General features: G+C 41.2%; 1 long non-coding RNA gene across 2 annotated transcripts in view; it reads right to left on the reverse strand.

Moving 5' to 3' along the window:
* Positions 1 to 23,809, reverse strand: part of LOC119263699 — a 44,357-nt gene extending 20,548 nt beyond the window's left edge. Inside the window, exons 1-4 of one of the 2 annotated variants that reach the window (XR_005130474.1) lie at positions 23,669 to 23,809; positions 14,835 to 14,951; positions 14,409 to 14,506; positions 2,687 to 2,771 (exon numbers count right to left, since the gene is read on the reverse strand). This is a non-coding gene — a long non-coding RNA (uncharacterized LOC119263699). The remainder of the gene's footprint in view (positions 1 to 2,686; positions 2,772 to 14,408; positions 14,507 to 14,834; positions 14,952 to 23,668) is intronic. The other variant, XR_005130475.1, reaches the window with a different exon arrangement.
* Between the last annotated feature and the right edge of the window lie 3,735 nt (positions 23,810 to 27,544).

The following is a 27,544-nucleotide window of genomic DNA, read 5'->3' on the forward strand; positions in this document are numbered from 1 at the left end:
TTGTCGACTTTTTGCAAAGCTGTAAATCTGCCATGACTCAAAACATAAATCTAAACATCCTTGATGATGGAGTTGAAAACCAAAGACTTGTTTCTAAGCTTCCCGATTGGTTAAGTAACAGATGGAACCGAAAGGCAACAGAGTATCAGCAAGAGCACAAACAGTTCCCAAACTTCAGCTATTTTGTGCCATTCCTGTCTATGGAGGCCAGCATTGCTTGCAACCCCATAACATCGTACCAAGCCTTACGACAAAGTGATTTTGATAAGAGTAAGACAAAGCCCCAGTTTGCAACCTTTCTCAGGAAACAAGACACAGCAAAGAGCTTCACAACAAGTACCAACGAAAGAAACACTGTTACATGTCTGTTTTGTAAAAAAATGGGACACAGTTTGTATAAGTGCCGTAAGTTCATGGAAAAAACAGTTAATGAAAGAGTTAAATTCATCCAAGGTGAAAAACTGTGTTTTGGCTGTCTCAATGTTGGGCATCAGTCGAAGAACTGCAGCAATCGGATGGTCTGCAGCACCTGCTCAAAGCGTCATCCCACATGCCTGCATGAAGAGAGGCTCAAGCAAGAAACAAAGAAAGAACAACCTAAAGAACACAGTGAACAACAGGTAACAAAGCCACAAGACATAACCAATGAAAACACGTCCAATAGAGTAACACATGAGAGCAATAATACACAGACAGCAGCTATAGTCCCTGTCTATGTATCTACGCCAAGTGATCCAAGCAAAGAAGTACTTGTCTATGCTCTACTAGATACTCAAAGTGATTCCTCATTCATTGAGATAGCAGACAACTTGGACATAAACAAACAACAAGTTAAGCTCAAATTGTCCACAATGTCATCCAAGACAACTACAGTACCCTGTAAAAGACATGAAGCCTTACAGACTAGAGGGCTAAACTCCTCTAAGAAGCTCACGGTACCAGTAGTTTATACTCGTGACTTTATACCTGCTAATCGCAAACATATTCCCACTCCAGAGATTGCTAAAGCTTGGCCTCATTTAGAGCATCTCGCAGAACATATTGCTCCACTATTAGATTGTGAAATTGGTCTTGGCTACAACTGCCCACAAGCGTTAATGCCCAGACAAGTTGTATGTACAGAAGAAAACCAGCCATATGCACAGAAAACTGACTTAGGCTGGAGCATAGTAAGCTACTGTGATTCAAGTGATACGAGCAGTGATGCAATAGGAGTAAGTCACCGCATCACTGTAAGACAAGTAATACCAGAAATCAATCCAACAGCAAAGTTAAAGAATGAAGTTCACTGCATCTGCAAAACTCAAATAAAAGAAGTAAAGTTTATGGATGTGATTAAAGCGCTCGAATCAGACTTTAATGAGAAAGCGGTAGAAGACAGAAGTGTCTCACAGGAAGATCACTTTCTAGATTCACTTTCTAACAAAGTTAAAGGAAGGAATCAAACATAAAGCAGATGGACATTATGAAATGCCATTGCCTTTCAAAGGTGAAAGACCAAATCTTCCCAATAACGTTTCAAGTGCTATGCAACGCCTGAACAGTCTTAAACGCAGACTCAGGAAAGACCAGAAATACTACGAGCACTACGTAAGTTTCATGGAAGACATTATTGCACGTGGAGATGCAGAAAAGGTACCAAAGGAAGAAATTGATAACAACCATGCCTGGTATATTCCCCATCATAGGGTATATCATCCTCAAAAACCAAACAAGATACGTGTAGTGTTTGATTGCTCTGCACAATATCAAGACGAATCGTTAAACGACCACCTACTTACAGGACCAGATCTCACAAACACACTAGTGGGAGTGCTGTGTAGGTTTCGCAAAGGCCCAGTCACAGTAATGTGTGATGTGGAACGTATGTTTCACCAGTTCCATGTAAGACCTGAGGACCAGGATTATTTACGGTTCTTATGGTGGGAGCATGGTGACCTAAGTTCTCCTCCTTCAGTCTTCAGGATGAAAGTTCATCTCTTTGGGGCAGCATCTTCACCCGGCTGTTCCAACTTCGGCTTAAAACACCTAGCCACTGAAGGTCAGGAAAAGTTTGACCCAAGCACAGTCAAATTCATCCAAAAGAATTTTTATGTAGATGATGGACTTGTCAGTGTGATGTCAGTGAAATTAAAGACTTGACACAAGGAAAAGACATTAAACTCAAAGACAAGAAAAACAAGCTATCATGAGATATCAAGATATCAAAGATGTATCAAGAATATAAATAAACATCCACAACAAGTCACAATAAAACATCATTTGAACCATCTGTAAAAGAACTCTTTATTGACTCCAAGAGAAGAGGAGTGATATACACTGTTCTAACTCAGTCAGTAGTCAGTGTAGTATGTGCGTTACAGAGGCAAAGCTGTGAGCTTTGTTGTTTCATATTGGTTGTCAAATTCTGTGAAACTGACACTAATAAATACATAATTCCTGCTATTTGAGTATTTATGAGTATTTTATTTACTTCATTCATACCAATATCATAATGTATCATAGAGAATTGTCTAGCAATATATTGAGTATCACAGAATCACAAATGAGTGGAACAGTGTTAGTAGTTTATGAAAGAATGGTGGAATGGGCAAGAAACAAGTGAAAGGGAAAGGTGCATAACAGTTAGAGATAGGTAGAAAAGAGCAATGATTTGGTTCCAATAAATAAATAAATAAAAACTTACGGTTGGTGTCATACTCATATTTAGTTGTTAGTTTGTTCACTATGAGATGTTGGTCACATTTCTACAGAGCCCCTCTGGTGACATCCTGCATAAATAAAAATAATATATTATTTTTATATTAATAAAATACAATAAAATATGCCATATTAATGCATGGGAATGAGATCCTAATGCGTGCCCATGGCTTAGTAAGGCGTGGGAACAGGATAGTTAAGCATTGATCACCTGTTAAGGAAGATTGCATAATTCATTTCATCTTGGAATGAATTATGATGATATTTTGGAGTCACTTGCAGTGAGACATGGCAAAATTTTGAGCAAGAGACATTTAATTTACATATTGAAATTACATGGACTCAGACGCAGACAGTATGCAGACTTGATAGAAGTGATGGATTTCATCGCCCAACAAATTGATGGACCTGGAAGGCTACACCATTACAGATGGATGCACAGCAAATGCTTGGGACAGGGCATTAAAGCAAGAACTGAAGATGTTTGACTGATCCTGGCAGCTCTAAACCCAGGTGCCTCAGCCATGTGTTGCAGATGGTGACTTGACCGTAGGCAGTATTTTGATGGGGGGCCTAACTGTATCTGGCTTGTGGATTCCTATGACAAATTAAAACCCTACGGGATCTGCATTAATGGCTGCATCGATGGCTTTTTCCATAAAGTAACTTGGCTTAAAGCAGCCCACACGAGTAGTTATAGGAGGCTTATAGGGTTATAGGAGGCTACTTCTTGGAAGCCATGGAGCAGGTAGGTGGCTGCCCCAGGATCACCTGTACAGCCTTGGGAACAGAAAATGTGATGATTTGTGACAGCCAGATATTTCTCCGCCAAGAAGTTACTGATGACAGAACTGGGAAAAAAAGAACTATATCAGTGGATCAAGTACCACAAACCAAAGAATTGAGAGCTGGTGGAGAATAATGTGGAAACAAGGTGTGGAATACTGGATACAACTGCTTGGAGAACTGAAAGACAAGGGTTTGTTTGTTGGCAAATTTCTGGACATGTCACTTGTATAGTTATGCTTTTGGAACATTATCCAGGTAAGAAAATGCTAGTAAACTTGTTACTAGAGACATTGAGATGTGGATTTCAGTAAAAAAAACCTATATGATTAAATACACTAATGGCCAATAAAGAATGTTATTTATAAATTCTTTTATAATAATCACATTGAGCAAATATTACTACTATTACCATTACTACTGTTACTACTAATAATAATGTTTTTTTGTTATCTGAATATATAAATAAAATAAATATTGATTAAATACAGAACAAGCATTACTGTTGCAGTAATTATTTAATCATAGCATTATTAAGCATACATTATTTTATTATAATCTCATTATTGGCATTATTTTTAATTCTCTTTCTACTGCTACTAACAATAATAATAACAATTTTATAGATGTACAGTGGGGGCCATAAGCTTGAGACCAAAAGCTTGACACCTTCTGTTTTGAATTCATTCGTAATTTAATACAGAGCTTTTTTATTACAAATTATATAATCAGATGGGAGGAGTTTGGTGAGGCCTTGGAAAGTGACTTTAAGTCGGCTCCGAAAAGATTCTGGCAAACCGTCAGGCGACTCAGAAGGGGAAAGCAGTGTGCCACTAGCACTGTATATAGTGGAGATGGTGTGCTGCTGACTTCGACTGAAGACGTCATTGGGCGGTGGAAGGAATACTTTGAGGACCTTCTCAATCCCACCGACACGTTCTCCAGTGAGGAGGCTGAGTCTGGGGACATGGGAATAGGCTTGTCCATTACTGAGGCCGAAGTCGCTAAGGTAGTTAAGAAGCTCCTTGGTGGCAAGGCTCCAGGGGTGGATGAGATCCGCCCTGAGTTCCTCAAGGCTCTGGATGTTGTGGGGCTGTCTTGGCTGACACGCCTTTTCAACATTGCGTGGACATCGGGGGCGGTGCCACTGGATTGGCAGACTGGGGTGGTGGTGCCTCTTTTTAAAAAAGGGGACCGGAGGGTGTGTTCCAACTACAGGGGAATCACACTCCTCAGCCTCCCTGGCAAGGTCTATGCAGGGGTACTGGAGAAGAGAGTCCGGCTTATAGTCGAACCTCGGATCCAGGAGGAACAGTGCGGGTTCCGCCCTGGTCGTGGAACACTGGACCAACTCTTCACCCTCTCCAGGATTCTGGAGGGTTCATGGGAGTTTGCCCAACCAGTCCACATGTGCTTTGTGGATCTGGAGAAGGCATTCGACTGTGATGGTACAAGGGAGCGGGAGATTGACAGGCGGATTGGTGCTGGGTCAGCAGTGATGCGGGCTCTTTACCGGTCTGTTGTGGTAAAGAAAGAGCTGAGCCATAAGGCAAGGCTCTCGATTTACCGGTCGATCTACGTTCCCACCCTCACCTATGGCCATGAGCTTTGGGTAATGACCGAAAGAATAAGATCGCGAATACAAGCGGCCGAAATGAGTTTCCTCCGCAGGGTGTCTGGACTCTCCCTTAGAGATAGGGTGAGAAGTTCAGTCATCCGGGAGGGACTCGGAGTAGAGCCGCTGCTTCTTCACGTCGAGAGGAGCCAGCTGAGGTGGTTCGGCATCTGGTTAGGATGCCTCCTGGACGCCTCCCTCGGGAGGTGTCACAGGCGAGTCCACCTGGGAGGAGACCCCGGGGAAGACCCAGGACACGCTGGCGCGACTATATCGCCCAGCTGGCCTGGGAGCGCCTCGGAATCCCCCTTGGAGAGCTGGTGGAAGTGGCTGGGGAAAGGGAGGTCTGGGCTTCATTGCTTAGGATGCTGCCCCCGCGACCTGAACCCCGGAGAAGCGGAAGATAATGGATGGATGGATGGATATATAATCAGATTTGAGTGAAAAGTAGAATCTTTCCATGTGTTTCAGAGTTTCTTAGTGTTGCACTTTTTTTCTTTTTTGACAGCGTCCCAAAGTGTTAAATTTCACAAAACGAAGCACAGCTGAAAGCAGCTAAATAAAAAGCTGATGTATATATCAATATACATCAAATGTATAGTGAGGGCTTGCTGGGAACGTCTGGCAGAAGAACCTGTCAGATTGATCTTTAACTCACACCTCCGTCAGAACTTTGACTAGATATTGGGGGAGGTGAGACGACATTGGGCAGTGGAATACTTTGAGGACCTTCTCAATCCCACTGACATGTTCTCCAGTGAGGAGGCAGAGTCTGGGGATATGGGAATAGGCTCGTCCATAACTGAGGCCGAAGTCGCTAAGGTAGTTAAAAAGCTCCTTGATGGCAAGGCTCCAGGGGTGGATGACATCTGTCCGAAGTTCCTCAAAGCTCTGGAAGTTGTGGGGCTGTCTTGGCTGACACGCCTTTTCAACATTACGTGGACATCAAGGGCAGTGCCACTGGATTGGCAGACTGGGGTGGTGGTGCCTCTTTTTAAAAAGGGGGACCGGAGGGTGTGTTCCAACTACAGGGGAATCACACTCCTCAGCCTCCCTGGTAAGGTCTATGCAGGGCTAATGGAGAAGAGTGTCCGGCTTATAGTAGAACCTCGGATTCAGGAGGAGCAGTGCAAGTTCTGTCCTGGTCGTGGAAGATTGGACCAACACTTCACCCTCTCCAGGATCCTGGAGGGTTCATGGGAGTTTGCCCAAAAAAGTCTACATGTGCTTTGTGGATTTGGAGAAGGCATTCGACTGTGTTCCCTGGGGTATTCTGTGGGAGGTGCTTCAGGAGTACGGGGTACATGGCTCTCTGCTATGAGCCATTCAGGCCCTGTACAAACAAAGCAGGAGTTTGGTTCGCATGGCCGGCAGTAAGTCAGACTTGTTCCCAGTGAGAGTTGGACTGTGTCAGGGCTGCCCTTTGTCACCGATTCTATTCATAATTTTCATGGATAGAATTTCTAGTGTAATGGAAATTAAGGTGATTCATAAAAAATGTATACATGTGATGGTATAAGTTCTCTGTCTTGCTGTGAGGAGCTCAGTACCAGCCAGTATTTTTCCATTGTAACCTCTGCAAACTCTTGCTATCTTCCACCCTGACAAAGCTTAACAGGGAGACCTTGGGCTGATGGCACCCAACAACTTCTCCATTGTGTGCAGAACTATGATAAGACTTTGGGCAGAGAACAGAATGTATTAGAACTTGCTAGCTTCTTCTTGCTGTTTGGGTAGATGAGATCAGCACCAACCAGTGTGGGAGGGGTACTCTCCTGACTTTGTATTATATATGTGACATGATTTTCTTAGCGAGACAGCAGAATGAGCTTCTGACTCGCTCCAATAAACTTGCTACTCACTTTTGATCCAGACTCAGAGACGTTCATTATTACTTGTTTCCCAGAGATTTCCACCACACTAGACGCAGTCAGGGGATGGAGGGTGTCCGGTTTGGTGACCTCAAGGTCACATAGCTGCTATTTCCAGATGATGTGGTCGTACTGGAGACATCAGGTTGTGAACTCCAGCTTTCGCTGGATTGGTTTGCAGCCAAGTGTGAAGCGGCCAGGATGCAAATCAGTACCTCCAAATTTGAGGCCATGCTTCTCAGGCGGAAAAGGGCAGAGAGCCCTCTCTGGGTCAGGGATAAGCTCTTGCCTCAAGTGAAGGAGTTTAAGTATCTTGGGGTCTTGTTCACGAGTGATGGTACAAGGGAGCAGGAGATTGACAGGCGGATTTGTACTGGGTCAGCAGTGATGCAGGCTCTTTACCGGTCTGTTGTGGTAAAAAAAGTGCTGAGCCATAAGGCAAGGCTCTCGATTTACCGGTCAATCTACATTCCTACCTTCCTGAGCTTTGGGTAATGACCGAAAGAATGAGATCGCGAATACAAGCAGCCAAAATGAGTTTCCTCCGCAGGGTGTCTGGAGTCTCCCTTAGAGATAGGATGAGAAGTTCGGTCATCCGGGAGGGACTCGGAGTACAGCCACTGCTTCTCCACGTCGAGAGGAGCCAGCTGAGGTGGTTCGGACATCTGGTTAGGACACCTCCTGTACGCCTCCCTCGGAAGGTGTCACAGGCAAGTCCAACTGGGAGGAGACCCCGGGGACGACCCAGGACATGCTGGTGTGACTATATCGCCCAGCTGGCCTGGGAACAGCTCGGAATCCCCCCCTGGGAGCTAGTGGAAGTGGCTGGAGAAAGGGAGGTCTGGGCCTCATTGCTTAGGATGCTGCCCCAACGACCCGAACCCCGTAGAAGCAGAAGATGTGGCCACTCACTATCTATGAGCTCCTAATAACAACTGTGGAGAAGATGGAGCAAACCAAGACTTCTTACGTGAAGAAATGGCTAAGCGTCTGACTAAAACAGCCTCTACAGCTACGACCATACCATCAGCAATGCTGCTCCACCCCTGTTAACTGGATGGAAATGGACACCATCTGACACGGTGCAGCATGCTGCGTTAGCCCTGAGGCACAGCGACATTGTGGGGCATATCCAGCTGGAAAGAAAAAACCTCCACCAGTGGTATGGCGAGGACCCAACCTGTGCCCTCTGCCCAACTCCAGCATCTCTCAAACACATCTTGACTGGTTGTAAGACCAGCCTCACACAAGGCTGCTACACCTGGAGGCACAACTAGGTCCTCAAATGTCTGGCAACAGCTCTTGAGATCAAGAGGAATACCACCAACTCCTTGCCTCTGAGAGCAACCAAGTCCATCACGGCCCCAACCTTTACCCGAGAGGAACCGAAAAAGCCCAACCATCTAACCTACCAAACCAGAAGCTGGACATCTAGCCATGGCCCAGGTCGTGAAGATGCTAGTCATTATTGGCCAGCAACTAATCTTTCTACCTGAGATTGCAGCCACCACCCTTAGGCCAGACTTGTACTCTGGTCCCCTTCACTGAAGTCTGTTTACTTCACAGAGCTAACAGAACAGGCCTACAAGCACAAGAAACTGCGCTACACAGAACTGGCAGCAGACGCTCAACAACGATGATGGAGTGTGAAAGTCTATCCGGTTGAGGTGGGATGCAGAGCTTTTGTGGCTTCTTCCACCATCAGGCTGCTGAAAGACCTTCTATTTCTATTCTTTTTGATTTTCTATTTGCAATATTATTTCCTTTCAATTTATTTAATGTCTCCGCTGTTTTGTTTGCCTTTTCTTCAGAAGCACAAAGTCTTGCCTTTATTCTATCAATTAGGCAACTTTTTCTGGCGCTTGATGTGGCAGGCTGACTGTTGTGACAGAAGGCAACAGTTGCCAATCTGTCTCCATAACGGGGGCTATGCTTTGAAAGGTCTTGCTCAGATATCAGTGAAATTACCGAACAATCAATCTGTAAAATTAAAACAGAAGTATAAATATGAGTGTGACAGACTAATTAGTGACATGTATACACCAAGTATTAGGACAGTTTCAGCTTTATTACTAAACAGTGGGAAGCCACTTGAGCTCAAAACTGCCAAACCATGTGCTGCTACACAAACAAATTTTACCATAGTATAAAGGACAAGTGAACATCGATACGTTGATTACACGCATACTGCAGTAAGCAATGGGTTAGAGGACTGCAGAACAACATATATGCCAAAAGCTTATAAAAACATAATATACAGTACTAAGGTTTGGACACATGTTTTCATTCAATGTTTTTTCTTTATTTTTATAATTATTATTATTATTATTATTTTCTACATTGTAGATTAATATGAAAGACATCAAATCTATGAACGAACATGTATTATTATGTAATAAAAACAATCCAAAATGTGTTTTATACTTTAGATTCTTCAAAGTAGCCACCTTTTGCTTTGATTACAGCTATGCATACTCTCTGCATTCTCTCAGTCAGCTTCATGAGGTCTTCACCTAGAATGATTTTAATTAACAGGTGTTTATTCATTTAATTAACAGGTGTGCCTTCTCCAGAGTTCATTTGTGGAATTGCTTCATGTGTTTGAGACCAGAATTTGTGTTGTGCGGAGGTAGGGTCAGTACACAGTTCTGCAGTTCTTTACAGAACTGTTCTTTCATAATTTTGATGTCTTAAATATTAATCTACAATGTAGAAAATAATAAAAATAAAGAAAAAACATTGAATGAGAAGGTACGTCCACATTTTAACTGGTACTGTATTCAATGACTTGGAAAGCCAGGCCAAAGTTCCAAATGGCTCAGTACTCCCTAAATAGTGTGCTCACTATGAAAGTTGAGAAATTGTAGCCTCTGCAGCCAAATAGTGCACCATTTATCGACAGACTGAGAATGGATTGAGTCCCAAATGACTATTTCTTAGCTCTATTTTGTACCATTGGGGTACAGGATCGAGTATTTAAATTCCTACATTCCTACATAAAATGAGATGCAGCCCCAGCACAAGAGGGCATTGCTGGATGAATGCCAAATATGACTCGCGGTGGTAATTTTGTGACTAAAAAGTACTCATAAAGCAAACTAAATTTGTAGCAGTAATTATGCTGTTTAAGTTCCCAAAGGACTAATCATTTTCGATTGATATGGTTCAGCTATAGAAGAAAGGTTGTGTGTGCACCTGGCTATGAGAACCATTTCTGTCACAAATGCGGGATTCAGTAACCATGACCAGACAGGTCAACAACCAAAATGTTAAGAAGAGCCATTTTGTACTTTCCATGCATACAAGGAATTTGGTTTTGGTTACAGGAGCTCACAGTGTACAGTATCAGACAGACATTCACATATAGGGAATAAAATAAATACAAAATATAACAAAATAAAATAAAACCTGCATTCCTACCTCACTCACTCAGACACACACACACAGTCATACCTGTAAACCTTACATTGTGCAAAGTATGAGTCTAAAGTTAAAGTGCTGAGTGCAGCAGCAGTTAAAGCAGAGAAAGGGATCAATGAAGTGACAGTCAGATAGGTGGGGTAATATGGCAGGTGAAAAGATGCTAGAACATTAATTTTATCGGCACTTCCAGAGGAGGGAGTTGAACTTGATACTATATACAAGTATAGGTAGAAGTGCAGTTTGAAGCTGGAATTGTTTTGTGTGATATTTTAACTGTTCAAGAGAGTGATGGCTTGTGGGAAGAAGCTCCTTTGTAGCCTGGATGTCCTGATCCTCATCTGGCTGAAGTGCCGGCCTGAGGGAAGCAGCTGGAACAGGTGGTGTCCAGGGTGAGAGGGGTCTGTGGAGATCTTCTTCTCTGCACGCCTCTTGGTTCTAGAGGCATGTTCCAGTTCCAGCAGTGTAGGCAACTCAACCCCAATTGTCCTCTCTGCAGACCTGATGATGCACTGCAGTCTGTGGAGGTCATGCTTGGTAGCAGAGCTACCCCACACAGTGATGGAAGTGATGATGACACTTTATGATGGCTGTGTAGAACCGCACCATCAGCTCCTGGGGCAGGTTGAACTTCCTCAGCTGACACAGGAAGTACATTCTCTGCTGGGCTCTCTTGATGACGGAGCTGATGTTGCTGTTCTACTTCAGGTCCGTAGTAATTGTTGTGCCCAGGAACTTGCACGACTCCACTGCCTCCACAGTTCTGTCCAGGATGGTAAGTGCTGGCAGGGCTGAAGGGATCTTCCTGAAGTCCACTGTCATCTCCACTGTTTCTGCTGTGTTCAGCACCAGGTTATTGTGGCTGCTCCAAAGGACCACCTGATCAACCACCCATCTGTAAGCAGACTCATCACCATCTCGGATGAGACCAACAACTGTAGTGTCATGTGCATACTTCAAGATTTTGACTGAGGGGCCCTTGTGTACAGAGAGAAGAGCAAGGGTGAGAGGACACAGCCCTGTGGAGCGCCTGTACTGATGATCTGGGTGTCCAACCTCACCTGCTGCTCTCTGCCAGTGAGGAAGTTGGTGATCCACTGGCAGGTCGGGCTTGGCACACAGAGTTGGAGTAGTTTGTTGTGTAGCTGTCCTGGGCTGATTGTATTAAAGGCTGAGCTGAAGTCCAAGAATAAAATTCTTGCATATGTTCCTGAGTGTTCAAGCTGTTGAATAAACAATAAATAAAGTCCCATGTTCACTGCGTCGTCCACTGACCTGTTTGCCTGGTATGCAATCTGCAGGGGGTCTATCAGAGGATCTGTGATGTTCTTCAGATGGGAGAGCACCAGTCTCTCAAAGGATTTCATGACTACAGAGGTCAATGCAACGGGTCTATAGTCATTCAATCCTTTGATGATGGCTTTCTTGGGAACTGGTACTATGGTGGAACGTTTGAAGCAGGAAGGTACGACACACAGCTCCAGTGATTTATTAAGAAGTGCTGTAAAGACTGGCGTGAGCTGGTCAGTGCAGACCCTCAGACAGGTCCTGGTGCTTTCCTCACTTTTTGTCTCCTGAAGAGTCGTTGCACGTCCTTTTGCAGATCTTCAGAGCAGGCTGAATGGATGGCTGAGTGACAGGAAGGTGTGAATCTGTGCTGAATGGGTGTGTGGAGCTGGGCTTTTGAAACCTGCAATAAAAGGTGTTGAGCTCATCAGCCAGCTGACGTCGCCCATTGTCTCGAGGGTGTCCTTTTGTAGCTGGTGATGTTCTGCAGGCACTTCCAGACGGTTGATGGCTCATTTGTGGACACCATAGTACTCAGCTTGTTTGTTCTTTACTCAGCTCTTTTTTGCAGCTCTGATTTCTAGCTGCTTGTCTTGCAGAAAACTTTTCCACAAAATAAACAGTTTCTTGTCTCAACGTTTGACTTTTTATGAAGCTGAAGTCAGCTCCTCATTCTCCAGCTTCTTGTTCCAATTTTCCAGTTCCAATTTAAGTGGTGCCTGAATGTAGTTGGCTAAGTTCATGAAAAACCCTCAGTGTAAATGCTGACGCTTGTCTCGCTCTATATTCAAAACAGTTATTGATTACTTACCTACATCTCTCCTTACGTACTACACCACATACTTATCATTAACAAGTGCACTATATAAAGCCTGTTTGACAGAGCAGGATGGTGGACCTCCCTCTTTGGCGAATGGTGAGCGAGATTTCCTGTAAAAAAGGGCTTAATTGCCAAATGGGAAGAGGCCCAGTTTGTGTTCTTGTTCTGTATTTAGTAACTATAAATCATAGGCAATAAGTGTTTCCTGGCTAAGCTGGGATGACGAGCTTTAAAATAAACCATATTCCAATATCCTGTGGCCTTCTGAATCTCAACTTTTTGATACCAAAGTAATCATCAAAATAGAAAATCATCAAAATCTATCATGTTAAAATATAGCCATAATGCGATTTGATGCGATTACAGCTCATGTCACATGGTAACTTTAAGCAAAGTCTAACCCAGTTAGTTGTCATGAAATCAAATATTATGACATGCACCTTGACAGTTATGGATAATGGTAGCATGACTTTGTGATATTACTGCACATAATCTGTCATGACAGCTCATAACATCAGCCATGATGTTTACGGCTTGTTGATGTCAATGCTGTCGCAGGCTTCAAGTAAAGTGCTTCAAATATTTCACAGGGCCCTGGAAACACAAGCATGACCCCACTAGCTCCTTCAAAGCGCAACGTCATGTAGGCTAATATCTCTATTTTTCTTATCTAGTGCTACAGCACAACTTTGCTGTCCATAAAGAAAACAAAACAAGCATTTCCATTTTCTCCCATTTTTATTTTTGTCTGCATTATTTGAGAAGAGCAGCTGTAAACATGTAAACACATGCAGATTCAGATATTGTTATAGTCCATTTATTTAATGATAAAAAGACTAAGCCCAGGCCCACACTACATGATTTATTGCCCGGTTTTAAGCCTGATTTACTCTCTTGGAACACATTTTCACAATCAGAAGAGATTGTCCAGTTCAGCAGTTTGTTCAGAAGCGACAGATGATGTAGATCATATGGTAGTCTGAGAGGAGAAACAAGTGAATCTTAAGCCCTCTGATCAAACTCTGAAGTGACCAGAGATACTCTGATATTATCAAATATGTCTGATATTTAGGACTCAAAACATTCACAAGTCCTGCAGTGGGAGAAGGTCATAGATTTACTTAACAAGTGATTCAAACAACAACCAACAAGAGAAATGTAATGTAAAAGACAGGCAAATAAGACCCTTTATCATGTTAAGAATGTTGGATCCAGACGTCAGGTCTCTCTTTAAAAGTTCAGCTAAGATGCCAGTTTGTAGTGAAATATTTCTCTACCCATCACTGTATCAGTGTTTCTCAGTCCTATATTAATTCCTAGTTTGTGCTTTTGCCACACATAAAAGCACAAACAGGTCCAGTAAGTTTAGCTCTATTTACGTCATTGATCTGAGGAGATCTGGGAGTTTGAGTTCTTATTCAAAGCAGTTGTGTGTGTTCCTCTCACTCTTTGCCTGGTTGTCTAGTCTGAGCGACCTCAAGACAAACAGACAAGAAATTCTGTGACAAACTGATGTTAAGTTTGTGATGCCCTCAGTTTTATAAACCTGTTTGTTTTAAGTCATGTAGTGACACGCAGCATAACAGAAATAGAAAAATGTCTCTACATTGACCTACATTAAAAGTAAGGAATGTTTTTTTAACCATGTTCTGTACCGTTACCTCTTTTTATGTTATGCTACTTGATAGGTTATAGTCATCCTTGTCTACTTAGGAGTGTTAGCTGCACCATTTAGAATGAAATGTGTAATGCAAATCAGCTCAATCCAGCACTGTATATATACATGTTTTGGCATATTTTGGTTTTCAGGGACGGCCTTGATTATTTCAGCAAGACAATGTCAAACCACATTCTGCATGTATTACAACAGCATTGCTCTGTATTAAAAGAGTCCAGGTGCTAAACTGACCTGCCTGGATTCCAGATGTCACCCACTGATAACGTTTGGTGCATTATAAAATGACAAATATGACAAAGAAGATCCTGAACTGTTGAACAGCTGAAATCCTGTATCAAACAAAAATGAGAAGATTTTACTTTCAAAAGTACAGCAGTGTCTCCTCAGTTTCCCAAACACTTACAGAGTGTTGTTAAACAAAGAGGTAATGAAACACAGGGGTAAACATGCCGCCATCCCAACTTTTTTGGGAACATGTTGTTGGCATCAAATTCAAAATGGGCAAAAATGTCAGTTTCAACATTGGATATGTTGTCTTTGCAGTATTTTAAATTAAATATATGTGATGGGGTCATTAGGTCTACCCCATCACCAGTGTTATAAAAGATATTTAAGCACTTGTTTTTAAATTAAACGATTGATGTATGTGATACTTACCTGTGATCTCTTCTATCCTGTTCCTTAGGGGAGCGCGGGCGCCTTCCGGGGCTTCCCTTATACTGGCTGGTAAAGCCCACAGCCGTGTGTAGAGGGGGGGGGGCATAATCCGGGAACCTAAAGGGGAAAGGAAAGATAATTTCTACACCTTATAACCATTCTAAGATTCATCACTAGATCATGATTGTGTAGTGTTGTTGTTGTTATTGTTATCTGTGTAAGATGGCCATCGTGTTATGTTGTGTGTGTTTTGTATGTTGTAACCCCTGCTAGCCCGGGAATGGATCATGCTAATGTTTGGGGTGGGGCTAGAGGTTTATAAGGGGGATTTTTCTTTCTTAGTTTTTTTTTCCTTTCCTTTGGGTGGAGGACAATGGTCGTGTCTAAGTGGCCTTGCGGCCACCGACACTAGCTGGCTGCTGGATGCCGGTGGAGACCAGCCAGAACTGCACGGATTGGCGCAGGCCGATCAGTTCTGAATTTATTTGGTTTATTTATTTTCTCTTTGCTCAGTGTTTGTTTTTGCTTTTTCTACTTGTATCGTCTCTACTTGGAAATAAAAGTGCTCAAGTGTGCACCTGGCTCTTGGAGTCTGATCCGATTTTTGTAAGGTGAAACCCATGCTCACGCCAACACTACCAAAATGGAAGAAATCCCCTTAACATTCCCACAATATAAGGTTTAAATTATTTGCTCATCATTGCATTTTGTTTTTATTTACATTTTGCACAGCATCCAAACTTTCTTGGAAAAGGGATTGTAAATGTAAATGTAAGGGATATTTTGCAGAGAAATCCAACTCTGCTTTCTCTACAGTAGTGGTGATGGGAACCAGGGGTCACATTGTTTACAATGTAAAATTGTATTTGCTGTACAAATCTACATGTGTCTTCAGAATTTATATATGTTAATATTGACTGAAAGGCTAGTACATTCCGTTCCTTGTGCTGCTTGTTTGGATTTTGGGTGTCCCAACTGTTTTTTCTTCCATTTTTTAAATGCCTGGGGACACCACGGAGACTGGACTTTTCTGAGAATTTCTAAATATTCCAAATAACTGCTTTTCAGCTCAAAGGTCATGAGAAGTTTACCAAACACCAGGTGCTTTCATTTGTGGTTTTAACAGAGTGTAGATCTTTCCTGACAAGAGACAGATCTTTTCCTGACCTTACAAGTAGGTTGTAGTTCCAGAAATAGTTGTGCCTCTTGAACCACCTTCACTATGCCTGAGGGCAAAATAATAAGTGTATCATTTTCTAGGGAGGTTTGTCACAGTTACATGTATTTGAAAATTCTTAATTACACCTACTGCCCTATTACTGGAAATGCACTATTTGTGTGAAGCTACACTATATTTCCAAAATATTCCCTCACCCATGCAAATGCAGCTGTTCTAATCACTTCTATAGCCACAGGTGTGTAAAACCAAGCACCTAGGTCTGCAGACTGCTTCTACAAACATTAGTGAAAGAATGGGTCGCTCTCAGGAACTCCAGTGAATTCCAGTGTGGTACCATGATAGAACGCCATCTGTGCAACAAGTCCAGTCGTGAAATTTCCTCACCACTAAATATTTCACAGTCAACTGTCAGTGGTATTATAACAAAGTGGAAGTGATTGGGAACAACAGCAACTCAGCCACAAAGTGCAAGGCCACGTAAAATGATGCTGAGGTGCATGGTGCACAGAGGTCGCCAAGTTTCTGCAGAGTCAATCGCTACAGAACTCCAAACTTCATGTGGCCTTCAGATTAGCTCAAGAACAGCATAGAAAGCTTCATGGAAAGGGTTTCCATGGCCGAGCAGCTGCATCCAAGCCTTACATCACCAAGCGCAATGCAAAGCGTTGAATGCTGTGGTGTAAAGCCGTGGAGCAGTGGAGACGTGTTCTCTGGAATGACAAATCACACTTCTCTGTCTGGCAATCCGATGGATAAGTCTGGGTTTGGTGGTTGTCCTGAGAACGGTACTTGCCTGTCAGTATTGTGCCAAGTGTAAAGTTTGGTGGTGGTGGGGGGGGTTACAGTGTGGGGATGTTTTTCAGGAGTTGGGCTCGGCCCCTTAGTTCCAGTGAAAGGAACTCTTAATGCTTCAGCAGACCAAGAGATTTTGGACAATTTCATGCTCCCAACTCTGTGGGAAAAGTTTGTGGATGACCCCTTTCTGTTTCAACATGACTGCACACCAGTGCATAAAGCAAGTTCCATAAAGACATGGATGAGCCAGTTTGGTGTGGAAGAACTTGACTGGCCTGCACAGAGTCCTGACCTCAACCAGATAGAACACCTTTGGGATGAATTAGAGCGGAGACTGCGAGCCAGGCCTTCTCGTCCAACATCAGTGTCTGACCTCACAAATGTGCTTCTGGAAGAATGGTCAAAAATTCCCATAAATACACTCCTAAACCATGTGGAAAGCCTTCCCAGAAGAGTTTAAGCTGTTATAACTTCAAAGGGTGGGCTGTCATCATATTAAACACTATGGATTAAGAATTGGATGTCACTCAGGTTCATATGAATGTGAAGGCAGACGAACGAATAATTTTGGCAATAAAATGTACTTCTATTGGCAGAGCTGGATTTATGGAGGTCAACAACCTTTTTGTCTCATTTAATGGTGTATTTTGTCATCTCCTCTGGATGGACGAGGGTACTTGGCCTCCCCTCATTTTTTATACCCACAGTTGGATTAACCTATTCCTGGCCCCTGGGCTTCAGATAAAAAGATTAATAGATAAGTACATTCAGCAAATCTGAGAATTTTGAATGTACCAATGTTAAATTTTCTAGAGCAATTAAAATGTTTGACAATTCAACACGCAACATACCTCAACAATGTAATGTTGCTTAATAATAACCAAGGGGTCAGTGACCTCTGTGAATCAACTAGAAGGTCCATATGACCTAACTAACCTGGTAGTAGGCCTAAATGTATGGACAGGAACAATCATTACAGTGGAAAAACATGGAATGCAATGCACACATGACATTACTTTATCAGTGTTGTGCAGAATACATGCAGTTCCAAAGCTTCTCATATATGTACAGCTAACAAGCACAGACCTGAGTGCAGATTTCAGAGTTACTGAAAAAGAAACTAGTCAATACATTTGTTAGCTTAGCAACTGTCACAAGAAATCAACTTATAATAGGGATCAGACTAGATGTGATAATGATAATGATAAGATAAACTGATTAATGAGTATGAAGAGGCAAATCACTACAGTGGAGAAAAAAACATGAAATGCAATGAAGACATGAAATTACTTAGGGCTACAACAAACGACTAATTTTATAGTCAAATGATCGGTCAATTACTAAAATGAATACTCGATCATTCGGATTACGAATCACTACATTTTCAAATAACTCTTATGTAGCTATTAGCTTTTAAATTTAGCTTGATGTTGTTTTATGCATTTGCTAAATAACAATTAAGACAAAGATGAATAATGTATTTAGAAAGTCAAAGTTTTAATAGAGTTTTCTGCTCATACACACAATATAATATAAAAACACTCCAATATCTTTTTCCTGTTAAAATTTACCAAGGATGTGCAAAGCAGCAGCCATAAAATATATGAAAAACTCAGTTTTCCTTGAATGAAGTAAATAGAAAATAAAAAATCAATTTAAATGTGAATTTTAAACAGTGCTGTCTGTGCTCTGCGTTCTGCTGTCTGTCTACACTCAAAACAACTAAATTCTACAATCACAGGTCTTTATGGAAAAGTCAGAGTGTCTCTGTGCTCGTGAAAGTCTCGCTCTCCTCTTTTTTTACATTTACATTTATGGCATTCGGCTGACGCTCTTATCCAGAGCGACTTACAATTTGATTGTTTTACACAGGTAGGCGAAGGTGGTGTTAGGAGTCTTGCCCAAGGACTCTTATTGGTACAGTGTAGGGAGTTTACCCAGGTGGAGGATTGAACCCCGGTCTACAGCGTAGAAGGCAGAGGTGTTACCCACTACACTATCCAACCATTTAAGAGAAATTGCGCTCTGATGGAGCAGATGGGAAAGTGGTGAATGTTTGTGGCAAATTAAAATTAAATTTGAACAATTTTGTGTGTAACCCTTTGTCCAGCTGCCCTGTATGTCCTCTCAGAACTACACTGTATTGCCATTATATTCAGTCACCCATCCAAATCATTGAATTCAGGTATTCCAATCACTTCCATGGCCACAGCTGTATAAAACCAAGCACCTAGGCCTGCAGACTGCTTCTACATTTATTCTACAATTTTTTCTTATTCTACAAATTCACAAATATTTCTTATTCTACAAATTCACATTTAAATTGAGATTTTTTATTATATTTACTTCATTAGTGAAAGAATGGGTTGCTCTCAGGAGCTCAGAGAATTCCAGCATGGTACCGTGATAAGACGCCACCTGTGCAGCAAGTCCAGTCATGAAATTTCCTCGCTACTAAATATTCCACAGTCCACTGTCAGTGGTATTATAACAAAGTGGAAGTGATTGGGAACGACAGCAACTCAGCCACGAAGTGGTCGGCCACGTAAAATGACAGAGTGGGGTCAGCAGATGCTGAGGTGCATAGTGCGCAGAGGTCAATTGCTACAGACCTCCAGACCTTCATGTGGCTCAAGAAGGCACTTATTCTGCACATCACCTCTGGAAAAGTAATCTCACGTGTTTCATGTTTGTACACTATGGCTTTTCAATTTGGCACAAATCCCTCTACACACTCATTAATTGATTTATTACTTCTGGTCTGACCTTTATCTCAGGCTGAATTCCTGTGACAGTTGCTAAGTTGAGCTAACAAACCTAGTGACTCATTTCTCTTCCAGCAATTCTGGAATCCACACTCGACTCAGATTCCTGTGAATACATGAAAACCTTGTGGACAGAGACTGAAAAATATCTTTTTTACCTTTCATTCCAACTGGTGCATTTCAGTACAAAGCATGAAGTTTTTTGTTTTAGCATTCTAAGGATCTTAGTATGAACCTTTTTATTAACACTAATATATTTCATATGTCCAGAAATGTGAAAGGCAATGCACATGACATTAATTTTCCATCGTGACCTGCAGAGTATGTACCACAATGAAAAACAAACCATGTATTACACTGTTTTCACTTCAATTGACCTCTTTTCTGAAAAACAATGCATGAGGATTTGAATGTAGAAAACTAAATGCTGAATTTGTGTAAGAATTGAATACAATCCACTTTAAAATGAGGCATGACATTATTGCTTTCCACTGTGCAGTAATTTAAACTGATTGTCCTCAGTGAGTGAGTTTACATGTTAATGTAAATGAATAATCTGAAAGTCACATGCACTGAGGAATCTGATTACTTAGCTAAAATCCAGCCTCTTTGTCAGATTTGCTGTTTACATGACCATTAATAATAAGATAAGATGATCCTTTATTAGTCTTTTTACAGTTTATTACTTTATTACTTTATAGACAAAATATGTAATACTAAAAGTAAAAAAAAAGATAAAAATATAAACTGCATCCTTGACAAAAACATTAACAATATAATAAATTATAAAAAAAATAAAAGCTAATATATTTACAGTGTATTATGATTGGATTATTAACACCAATGAAAACCTGCCAAAGAAAACACTGCAGCAATGATACTGAGCAATGAAGATTCTGAGGACATTTAGTGTGAAGAACTGCCACTCAGTAATGTATTCAGGGTCTGTAAAACCCTAGAGGGCGCTCCTGAGCGAGTCCTAAACGAATGCCTTTCTATGGCGCTATTATGCAAAATCATAGTTTGATAATTTTTATAGAGAAAAATGCAGCAATGTTCCAATAAAAGACCGCATACGGCATTTCAACATTGCTGTTCTATTGGTTTCATTCTCCATTTATGGGACTCCAGTGTTTTCTTGTTAATATTTAACAAACAAATAACACATGTAAAGAACAGCGCAGGCACCACAGATACTAATGAAAGAGCCTTCGAGAGGTAGTCAATCCAAACAAATGCACTGTCCTCACAGCTCTGGGTTTGTTGAGTAACCCAGACTATCAAAACAGACATTCTGAACCACAAAAAAACAAGGTTTCGACCCATTAAACTTATATTTGTGGGTGTGAGATTCAACAAACAGCAAAAAAAGATGTATACTAAAGTATTTGACATTACTTTCCTTATCGTTGTTGAAAACACCAAACGTCTTTGAAGCCAAGTGGGGGAGTCGGTATGTGAGAAGAGCAAAAACAAAGTTTCACAGTATAAGGGCTTTCCAAAACAAACGCTAAACATGGTTACGTGCATACAGTAAGAGCACTCATTTCACGGCAGTTTTGGGACTTTCTAACAGCGCCTCATGTTCATAACGTCATTGATGTCAGTGTCACGTGGAAAGTGAGCTGCTCAGCTCACCAACCAATCAGCACTCAGCAGCAAGTAGTGATACCATACAGCTCAGTTACCCGACACGTTTCCATTATAACACATGATGCCCACTGGTAATAATAATAATAATAATGATTATTATTATTATTATTTATTACATAATGACAATACTGATCAGTTCGTCTTTGAAAGCAAATACACGTAAGTTAAGGTTATTTTTCTGTCTCTTCTTGATCTTAATGTAAGGGCATGTCCATTACCTGAATCCTGAATGAGGAGAGCACAGCAGTGACCTGTTTTCCCTCATTATCTTATCTTACTTTCCTGTTTAAATGCAATATTTATATCAGGGCTGTCATCGTCAAACATTTTCAGCACAGCCATATGCAGCATGGAACTGTGCATATGTGCAAAATATGATAAGATCAGGCTGAAATCATCTTGCTTCACACCAGAAATCAATGTTTTCTGCAACCCGTTTTTATATTAGCAGCTGAAGAACGCACAAGTGAAACTTTAGAGTTGGCAATAAACAGACGAAGCTGCTTCTGGCTTTTTTATATTTGTTTTATTTTTCTTTTTTATTACTAAGCCAATTATTTTCCGATTTATTAGATAAAGTACCTTCATTGGCCCACTAAGGACCTAAGTATAGCCCTGAGGAGTACAAGAAGGTACAGCATGGCCCCCTCGTGGTCCAGTGGTTGAGAAACCCTGCCAGAGATTTTGTCGATAGGAGAACTGCCACTTGCGACAAACACTCTGGGTTTGTCAAACACTAGAGGGCGCGCCCAAGCGAGGCAAAAATGCATTTCAGTGAGAGGGAACCACCTCCCTCAGCCAATGAGCTGCTCTGTTTACCGACAAATCAGCTCAAATGAGCTGTAATGCTAGCATACAGCAAGGGATCTCAACTTTTCCCACCTCAAGGAGCACCTATTTATCACTAAAACATGGACCCATATAATAATAATAATAAAAATAATAAAATAAATAACAATATTAATAACACTTTTTATAATTAAAATGATATATTACTGATCCACATTAACCTAGGAATCAGTCTTAATTCAACTCTTGATTCTGAGTTTTGGAAGCAAATGAAAGCAAGTTAAGGTTAACGGTCACTTCTTGATCTTAATGTTAGGCTGTATAAAATACATTAACTGTGATCATTAACTGAATCCTGACTGAGGAAAGCACAGCATTGCCTGCTTTTCCCTCATTATCTAATCTTATTTCAAAGCCTTTTTCCTGTTTAAATGCATTTTTGACATTTAGGCTGTGGCTATTTTCAGCACAGCATGCAACTGTGGCCATAACGTATGAGCAGACGAGGCTAACGTAAGCTTGTTTCACACCAGAAATCGGTGGTTTCTGCAACCCATTTTTATCTCATTTGAGAGTGAATGAGTGGAAGGTGGCAATAAACAGACGAAGCTGCTTCACTATTTTATACTATTTTTAAAATTCAATTCTTATATCAGGTCAATTATTTTATATCTTACCTTATATCTTACCTAAAAATTTACAGCTCAATTTTTCTACTGAAAACTGGTTTTGGGCAGTAGGACACCATCGCTACTGCTACTGAGTGCTAATCCATTAGTACTAGTACTTCTGAATGCTGATTGGTTAGCGAGCAGAGCAGCTCATGGGACCTTTTCACAAAGAACTGCGACTATTTTTGCTCAGTATAACTACTGAACAGAAACGCTGCCAAAATTCTATTGAAGTGTACTATAAATCTCAAACAATGCGCTACAACAGACATATATTAGTTTGCAGGGCAAATGGTGTGTCACGGCAAATAGTGAGAATAGGCAGTGGATGCAAACACCAATTTAATTTTAAACAGAGCTAAAATGCTGTATGTGGTGATTACTGCTGCCCCAGCTGCGCACATCAAAGTCTGTCTTTGTAAGGTCAATAAGATTTTAACCAGATATTTAATAAAATGTGTGATGATATGAGGAACTGGAGTCGTTACCCTAATACTCTTCAAACTCGTATATCAGTAGTGAAAATGAATAATCGCCCTACAGTTAATTTTATAAGTTCTATGATTCCATTACCTCCTCCTGTAGGTTTCTGGGATAAACTTCACTCTTGTATCTCAGCTTATATATGGAAAGGTAAGAAACCTCAAATTAAACTTGCTACTCTTCAGCGTAATAAAGAGATGGAGGACTTTCTGTTCCTAATTTTAAATTATATTATTATTCCTTTGTTCTTCGTCCATTGTCAGTTTGGCTCAAATTAGATACTCAAACATCTTGGCGGTCTCTTGAGGAAAGTCTGGTAGCTCCACATAGATTACAAGATCTCATCTACTTGAATATTCCTCCAAAGCAATGTAAACTGAGACACGATCCTCTAATTAGTAACTTAGTTCTAACATGGCGGGTGGTAGAAAAACTAACTAAAAGCACAACTGTTTGGCACAAATGCTCCCCAGTTTTTCACAACAATAAATTACTTACTGCCAATAAGCCTTTCTTCTTTCCTCAATGGCAACAAAAGGGAATACATGTTCTAGATGACATCTTCAATGATTCGGGACTTTGGACATTCCAAGACTTGCTTGCATTTTATAGGATACCAGGTTTATATATCTTCGCCTTCGTGCAGCCATGAAGGTGTATGGTGTTTCTTGGGGCTGCACTTTACCCTTACACCCATTGCATAAACCATTCATTGCCAACATGGAGACCAAAGGTTGGGCATCCAAAGTTTATCTTATCATGCTTCGTGCTGTATATAAACCTTTAGGTCTACAAACCATATGGGAAGAAGAGCTAAAAAGTGCCCAAGGTCAAATCAATTGGCCTATTATATGGAATAACATCACATCAGCCTCGAAGAATCCAAACCATCAGCTTGTTCATTACAATTTTATCCATAGATCCTATTTAACTCCGTGTAGACGCTACCATATGCGCCTTACTGCATGTCCTCTTTGTAATCTTTGTCCTGATGGTTCTTATGGTACATTTTTCCATATGTACTGGGAGTGTTTAACTGAGCGTAAGTTTTGGACTAAGGTTTCTTTTATATTATCAGACATTCTCAGTAAAACCATTCCGAATACAGTACAAACTTTGCTTTTGGTTGACGATTCTGAATGTAATTTAAATTGTGCTGAAAAGCGAATCTGGCTGGCTGATCTCACAGCTGCAAAAAAAATGTTAGCCTGCCTTGGCAACCTCCACATTCTCTGTGCTGGCGGCAATGGATCCTCACCTTTGTGGATATTATTAATATGGAACTTTCAACCGCAAGGATCCATGGAGCTAACGGGAGGACCTTGAGCTCTTTGGAAAGTGCAGCTAAGAAAGTTAAGCAACTTATTGTGAAACCTGTCTTGCATTACTAGATGTGTCATAGAGACTATTCCTTTATTTATTTTTTCACTATTATTTTCTTCTTTGATCAGCAGTGGGTTTATGGGTGCCATTAGGGGGTGTGGGGGTTTGGGTGGAGGATTGGGGGTTACGGGGGGCGTTGGGTGCTTCATTTTGTTGCTATGTATCTTGTTGCTTATTGTATTTTGTATTACACTGGAGCACTATCTTTAAAAAAATAAATAAATAAAAATAAAACATTTGATCACAAAAAAAAGTCTGTCTTTGTACAACATGCCAGCAATTTCTGTAATATTTCTGTTTTCAAAAGAAAAAAACATTTATATGTAGTATGAATTTGGACATTTTTAGCTGTACTTAGCTAGCTATGCTGGAAGCCATTGCTAACCGTCGCTGTCTTCTCAAACAAGGTAGCTAGCTTTCATTAGCTGCTGGCGCCAGCTGGCTAACATGGAGCAGGTCCTGTGACACATTTACAGCATATCAGCGATTTCTCTAATATTATAAACACAAAAGCAAAACTTCTATATGTAAAGTCTGTTTTACAGACCTCGTTTAAACTCTCCTTTAGCTTATGGTAGGCTAGCAGGCTACAGGTGCCAACAACAGGTACTAGCCTGAAATTAGCAGTTTGAGGAGCACCAGCTTCATGTGAGCAGCAAAGTTTAAAGCTAACTGGCGAGCTATTTTAGCGAAATGCCAAACAGGATTATTCTTTTAGTTTCACCGCGATTTTTGAAGCAGCACTTCAGGAAAACGTCCACCTTTCACTGCTCAGTCAAAAACGCGCCTCCTAGCTAAACTGTATCTTAGCATCACGGTTTTACTGTGAAGTGTTGATTTCCATTTTCTGGCGTAACTAGCTTAGCTGGTAGTTCGGGATCTGAGTAGGGTTGCCACCTATGTCTGACAAAAAACCAGGACACTGTCATACTGACGGCTGCCCACAAATATACGGCTGATGTAACAGAATCAGAGACGGCTTTGAGAAGTAGGGTTGTTCAAAGCAATGAATATTTTAAATACATTAAGTATGAGAAGGAACTGCTGCTTACCTGCTTATCTAAGTACTGGTGTGAACTTTGCTTTTGCACCCTCTTAGCTAAAAGGTTAAGGAGGGAGAGCACATCAGATTTGACCACCACATTTAGACCAACTCTACAGACATTTACTGTGTATAATCTTTAGATAATGAAGTGAAGATAAGAAAACACACATAAGCCTGAAACACACATCATAGGCCTCTCCTTACCTAGTTTTCCATTTATATTTGGCATTTCCCTTTGCTGCAGCTACCAGTGGTCTCTGTTCTTCAATAAATGACTTAAACTCTGTGCATGTCCAAGTTATCTGGTATGGAAAAAACAAAAGCAACTACTTTCATCAGTTCACTGGATTCAGTTGCCTTGCTGAAAAAATAGGCCCACTTTTTGTCTAGGGTAAGGTCTTTTGGAATGGTGTCTGATCCTTCATTCAGGATGACCACATCACCACACAGCTTGTCTTCATCAACATCCAGGGCTAATTTGTCCAGTAAATGATTCAGCTCAGACCACAGGAGTGACTGACCTTCACCAAGGCTGAGACAGCCAGCATGTGCAAGAAGCTGGTCGTTGAAGTCAAATTTATCCTCGATATACAAGACTGCTTTCTCAAAGAATCTGTCTACCAGGCTTCTGAAGCGATCTTGTTGCTGGGGTGAAAGACTTCTCGTTATTTGTTTTGCTTTACTTCCCTAGAATCTGTCAGTGCGCCTTGTGTTGGAATCAAATTCCTGCATTACATTGTGCATAAATGCCAGGATGCATTCACTCATAGTATGGTCCACATGATCTGTGTCAGAAGCACCGCCCACAAATGTCCAGACAACACTCGGACAGTCATCCTTTCCAAGGGATACAAAATAAGACTTCAAGGCTGGCCAGCACTCTAAAATATATTTGGATCGCTGGCAGCAAAGATAGCCAACGTGTGGGGACATGTCTCAGAATCTTCCTGTATTTTGTAGAAGTGAATTCGCAGAACTCCTTAAGCACTTCTACCTTTTTAGCAGAACAGCTAAATTCACTATACACCTTATGCACGAAGGCTTCTACGTCACATCCCGAAGAACTAAAGACACAATTTGCTGTTTTCACAGCATTATTTATCATGTGACACTTGCAGTTGCCCTTCAAAACGTGTGGATTAACTTCTTTTGTGCCAACCATAATTAACTGATGCATTATCTGCACCATATGCACTAATCTGGTTGACTGAAAGTCCGCTGCACAGAAGTACTGGACTGTGTATGGGAACAGCTTTGTGTGGCCAGAATTGGATGCATCAGAACACACTGCAAAATAGTGCGCTTTCTGCAACTCGGCTGCTAATCTCTCCTGACTAAATGGTGCTAACACATTCTCAACTAAGGCCTCGCTCTTAGTTCTGCCACATGACATCTTGGTCGCAATATTAGATTCACTGAATATTTTCACACTGACCTTGTTCCCACAGTCAGTGGACAGGTAGCTGTGGCCATGTCGCACACCGTGATAAGTAGAGGTTAGTTCGGCGACAGCAATTTTGTCCTCCTCAGTCTTTCTTTATCATAAATGATGAAATTGCTCTGGTTTGTCGGGTGATTTGCATACGATTAAAATGTTTTTTGGTTTTAGCATGGCCATCCAATGCAGTTTTGCCCTCATGTTTAATCACAATTTTAGCTGAGCACATGGTGCAGGTAGCCGAAAATGGATCATCAGGGGTTGGCTTTAGCCATGCGGCATACTTTTCGGTTTTCATCCAGTCATTATTGAAATAGATGAACGTTGAATTTTCTTTTTGACTGGCTTATCAGACTCACTAGGCACAGACTCGTCGTCGTCCTCCGTTTCGCCACCCATCTCAACGGCTGTATTCAACTCCTCAAATGACCAGAGAAAGAACAAACTCATTGGAGTAGAAATGCAGATGATTTCACTACATAAAGCATTTTGTAAACTAAACTGTGCA

This window comes from Pygocentrus nattereri, chromosome 7 (genome assembly GCF_015220715.1).
Source record: "Pygocentrus nattereri isolate fPygNat1 chromosome 7, fPygNat1.pri, whole genome shotgun sequence".
Taxonomy (NCBI): Eukaryota; Metazoa; Chordata; class Actinopteri; order Characiformes; family Serrasalmidae; genus Pygocentrus; species Pygocentrus nattereri.